Raw genomic sequence first — 6,000 nt, 5'->3', positions numbered from 1 at the left:
AACTATTCGTCCTGCCTCTCAGTATTTGAATACCGGGATTTTTTAAAACACTAGATATCACTTAGAGGATCTGTCTAATGATAAACTGTTGATTTTGCTCCAATCCTTTTTAAATAATTTTGATCCTGTCATACAACAGCAGCCTTGCAATGTTATATTAGTATGTGTTCAGTTAGCTTTGTGCAAGTCAACTTATATTGATGATTTACTGCATTATTCAGTAATATTTTTTACAAACATGGGGCTGAAACTGTTTATAGCCCTGTCCTAGAAATGCTGTTATTATCTGACAATCTTTGTCTCAAGATCTTCCCAATAATACAATGTAAACTGAATAGGAAATGTGCATTGTAAAAATGAAGTTATAACTGTACATATTCAGTGACTCTCTTTCAACCAATGACTTGAAGATGGAAGCCTGATTTAAGATGTTGATATAACAAAAATAATAACTTCATTTCATAATACAGGTAAATCTAGATACTAAAAATTAGGAGGCACAGTATAAAGCGAAATAAAGTTACAATAAAAGTGCGGATGACTAATAATAAGGAAGTACAAATAAAACCAGCCTTGGAAAATGTATAGTCATAGTTCCCAGGAAATATAACAAAACTAGAATACTAATGAATCAGTTTATAAACAGAAACATTTTATCATCTACCAGCACTCTTTATAGTCAAATTCGGCACAAATCCTTCATTAAAAAAATATTGGAGTAATTTTGCTCTACAAAAATACTGTAGCTATTATACTACAGTTTTGATTCAGCAAAGGGATCTGTGCTGATGGACTCCTGCTCATGTGCAGAGTGCCATTAACTTCAACAAGGCTCCATGCAGGTACTGGGCCCTGCCTACACGCAGCGTAGACTGTAGAGCTAATTTAATTACATTCTGAGAGTCTGTTTGGTTTCATCCAGCAAATATGAACTGTAGTTTCCAATTAGATATGGGCCTTCATTGTACAGTTCAGATCCAGATCCAAATTTGCCCAAAGGTCAGGGGTATCTAGACCTATGGGTTTGGAACTTCAAGCCCACCTCTGCTTTCAGTGAATATAAGTAGGCGCTTAGTTACTTGTACAGTGCTGGTCGCTATGCCATCTAGAGACAAATTATAATGCTAAAACATTAAAACATGGATTACGGCTGGATAACCAGCTAAGCCTCTAGTTCTTCTTTAAAAGATACCATAGAAAGTGAGTGGGTAGAAATTTTTCTCTTGACTCTATTTTTGGGTAGAAAAATGAGTTTCTCACTAAACAAAATATTTATCGGAAAGTATCTGCTTTCCCCTGGATAATGTAGACTTTTCATTGGAAAACTGAAAATCCCCAAATCAATCCTTTTTTTGTTTCTCGCCATGAAAACTTTTCATTTTCCATTTCCAAATTTTCATTTTTCATTAAAAATCAAAGTTTTCCATGGGAGGAAAAAAAAACATTTTCCCACCAGCTGTAAGTAGAAATTAGAGATGGCCTCTAATTACCAACCTGTTTACGTGGATATGACTGTGACTCAGAGCAACCTCAGACTCCCCTATCATTGCTAGGTATTTTGGCAGACTCTTTGGGGATTTTTTCCTGAACAGTAGGAGGAATGGGAAGTAACTATTACATTCAAACCCTGGAGCTGGAATTACTATAAATTACTTTCAGGCTTCCTTTAGGAAGATGCACTCACAGGAAACTCCCTTTTCAGGCTCACCTATAGTTGGGCATGGTTCCATCTCTGGGAGGCCCATAGACCAGCCCTGAATTAGAGAGAGGATATAAACATCTTTTTATGAGCTCACAGAGGGGCTTTGATATCGTTGCCATTATGAGTTAGTGCAACTGCTTGTAAGTACTGAGCTACTGAAGTATTTTTGTCCCTTATAGGTGAAAACTGGATGTGGAAAGCATGGGACTTTGTTCCAGTAAGTAACAAGATTTATGTTGTTTCAATAGTGCAATACAACCAACTTAGGACGACCCCTTTGAAGGGACATACTGCACCTACATTTCCCTTATTACTTTCTGTACTTTTGTCCTTTGCACACATTCTACTGGTTTTATCTATCTCTGACCTACAACTTTTTATACATTCACATAATGTTGGTACTAATTGACCAAGTTACTTAAAACACCTCATGTTCATCTAACCTGTACCTATACGGAACAAACAGCTAATGCTGTCAGGCATGATGGAGGATGATAAAGCTTCAGCATGTTTGGCTACTGAGCAACCCCTAGTGACTGGCTGCAAAAGTTACTGCCACCAGCTTTTTGCCTTCACAGCAGAACAGGAAACAAAAGCCTACCTCGCTGGAAAGAAGAGACGGAATGAGGGATTATATAGGTTAAGGACAACTGTACAGGGGACACTGCAAAACATCCTAGAATTACAGACACCGACAGGCTACAGAATGAGTCACTACCTCAGGGGTGAGGGAACCCTTCTTATGCACCTTACCTGGCATATTAGACAATGGAGAGTCCTTATTTGACTATCACCATCAAAACAGAAAATAAGAATGTTTTAACAGAAGGGATGTTATCTTTTCACTTGAAACCAGATAGTGGCTATACACTATAAAACTAGGAAATGTTTGGTGTTTGTTCCCCCCATTAGTTGTGCTCATTAATAACATTTCACATCTCACTGAGATGGGTTATTTTTGTCATTCATCAAATTCCTCACTGCATTTGAACTATTAGGATAAATGAATTTAGCATGGAGAAAATACCAAAAGCTGTAACATTTGCTAATAAACAGGAAAAAAAATCATCTGCTTTGGCAATATGTTGAGATTCAATTATTATTTTTTTCACTGCAGCAGTAACTTTTTTTAAAATACTTTCACCAGTTTCAGGAAAGGGTGGGTTAGAGTCAGGGGTTTCCTGAGCCTTTTCAGAACACGGTTTTAACGTAGCAGTGTGTTTAGAAGAGCCCCTAGAGAGAGTCTTGTTTTGGAACATACTGACGCCTACACATTATCTTTGTTACATTTTGCAGTTTTGTGTGAAATTTATTTTTAATCTTTATCAAAACATGCCCATGTTTATCTTAAATTCAGAAAAGGTTTAATAATTTAAAACAAAATAACTTTTTAAATAATTAAATTTACAATGAATACTGAAACATAAAAGTCTAAAGCAAGTTAACAAGAAAGGACTTCTTAAAGATCAAAGAAAAAGTGTTTATTTTACTTGATTAAGACAAATAAAAAGTACTTTCACTTTAGCAGGTTCTAAATGGCTGTTGACAGAGACTGGTGGAAGAGAGTTTTTTCCCCAACAGAATAAACGTTTTTTCCTATACAGGTTCACGTACTCAGAACAGACTGCTCACTGGCATTACAAAGGTATTACATTTTTAAAGAGGGATGTTCATTATCAAAATCAGAGATTGTTGATACAAAAGAAAGTTTTCTTGGCTAGTATTTTTCTGTGTTCCTATTGCTATTATTAAATGGGACCTTTATGAGTATTAAAATGGTGTGCCTTACCCTCCCTCCCCTGCCCTATAATGCATAAAAAAGGCCTGAAGAAGGGAGAGGTAAAAATTACAACAGTATAGTGCCATTTAAGTTAATGGAGCTACTCTGACTTACTGACCCAAGTTGAGGATCTGGAGCAATGTGTTTTTCTGTTTATTTTTTACATCAGAAATTCAGGTCTTGTCCACTTTAGAAAAGTCTATTGTGACTAGGGTCTAATCCATCTCCCAGGAAGTCTGCATAAAGACTCCTGTTGACTTCAATGGGAAATGCACAGGCCACTAGTGAAATGATGACATAAGAGCCAAGAGAGTGAAAGCTGCACAATTCAGAATTAATTTTTAAGTCAGGTAATTCAAAACTTTTTGTTTATTGGGGTTTTATTTTTGTTAACACCTATTTAACCCCAATGCCTAATGGGTATTTGAGACAAAAGATTCAACACCCTCACCATTAAAATAAGGTGTGAAAGCTCATGATGTTCATATCTTTGGGGTTCTACTGTACACCAGACTTACAGACTGACTGGTCAACCGTACACCATGTGAAACCATAAGTAACCAATCAGGCAGCAGCAGAGACTAAAATAAAATAAAATACTGTGCGTGTATTGCATCTTAAAGGTAGGCACATCTGGGCTGTCCCCACTCCCACCCCCTCGCACAGGGCAGCCACTTACAGCAAGACGCTGGGGCTGCCAGCTCAACGCAGCTGGAGCCAGCAGAGCAGGAGCAGCACTGGGGTCTATGCCGCTTTCACATACACCCCCCCGCCTGGAGGGGGGCATGCTATTTTTCTCTCTCTCTCACTCACCCCCCCTTCTCCCCTCCACGCCCACAGGGGAACAAGCTTGCAAACTCATACCAGCGCTGAGTAGGGAGCTCAGCTGCTGCTGAAACCTGGCCTGGAGTGTCAGCTGCTAGATCTGGAGCCTGAACTGTGCTTTGTTCAGAGTTACAAACATTTCAGAGTTACGGACAACCTCCATTCCTGCGGTGTCCATAATTCGGAGGTTCTACTGTTCATCTCTGAAATCCCAAAGAAGTTTTTCAGCAAAATCAGGGAGACAAGACTTGACATTCCTGGTATTTCTTTAAAAAAAAGTGGGGGGGGGTGTGTGGAAACAAAGCCATTTGAACAACATTTCAGGCCTTCTTCATATACAAAGAAGGAAAAATGGGCAAACTTTTATTCTTAAAAAAATATTTAGATGTCACTGTTAAAGGCAATGTGCCAAATTCAACTCTACTGTAACTTCACTAGAGCTACTGGAGTCACACTAGCTTTGTATTTATCTCACTGTGTCTAAGTAATAGGAGCTTTCACCATCCAACTTGGTTTCTCATGCCTGATCCAGAGCCCTGATCATCCTGTCAGTTGCACATGTGCAACTCCCACTGACTTCAAATGGAGCTGCATTTATGCACCTACAGGGATAATCAGACCCTTGCCATAGAACTGGAAGAGATGTCACAATCACCTCGCATTATAACTTTTTCTACAGGATCAACTGGGAAGAGAAGATAGGCTGTGAGAAAAGCAATCCTTGTTCAAATTCAAACACACTTGGTAACATGATGAGAAAAATATCTGTGATTTATGTTTATGTCTGGAAGTTTCCCCTAGTGTGAAAGTCTGTCTTTAAAGGAAAACCAGATCTTTCTTGCAATGTACATTCTTTTATGTTATGCAGCCTAAACTATGCATTGCAATGATGTCAATAATGTACATGGAGTGATTGTATCCTGTCTGTGTCCTGCAAGGATGACTTTGAAAGTTAGATGTTTCATCTTGACAGTCATATCCTGATCAACAAACTCAAAGAGTCAATAAATAAATACATTCAGTGAAAAAAAATGGTCTCTCTGTAAGCTGCAGTTAAACAGGAACTTGATTTGGTTTTGTATTCACATCTAGTTTATGATAATGCTCCAACACCAGGGCATTTGAGCACCACTTAAACTTACAAGGAAGAACTTGCTTTCCATAAAAGAAAATAAAAGCTGTCTTCCACTCTCATCCTTTTGAAGTCTGTGATTTAAGTGCAAGTCTTATTGATACAAATGTAGAAAGGGCCAAAACTTTGATTTGGTAGAACTTTCTGAGTGGTGATCTTCTACTGCTAGAGGAAAACCAAGAGACACAGGCGCTGACTTTCCCAAAGTGCCAGGGGGATGCTTAACCCCCAGTTCTGCCCCAGGTCCTGCCTTCCCCCAAGGCCCCATCCTGCCTCTTCCTGCGCAGTTCCGCCCTCCCCCCCCCCCCCCCAAGCATGCTGCATCCTCACTCCTCTCCCCCAGAACGTCACAAAACAGCTGATTGCGGCGGGCAGGAGCCGCGGATCTGCAGGGCCCACCAACAGATGGGAGGCACTGGGAGGGAGCTAATAGGGAGGGCTGCTGGTGGGTGCTCAGCACCCACCATTTTTTCCCATGGGTGCTCCAGTCCCGGAGCACCCATGGAATCAGCGCCTATGCCAAGAGACACTGACTGGTGTGAGTCTCTCAGTAATTAAGGC

This window comes from Chrysemys picta, chromosome 1 (assembly GCF_011386835.1).
Source record: "Chrysemys picta bellii isolate R12L10 chromosome 1, ASM1138683v2, whole genome shotgun sequence".
Taxonomy (NCBI): domain Eukaryota; kingdom Metazoa; phylum Chordata; order Testudines; family Emydidae; genus Chrysemys; species Chrysemys picta.
Note: the sequence above shows the minus strand (reverse complement) of the source record.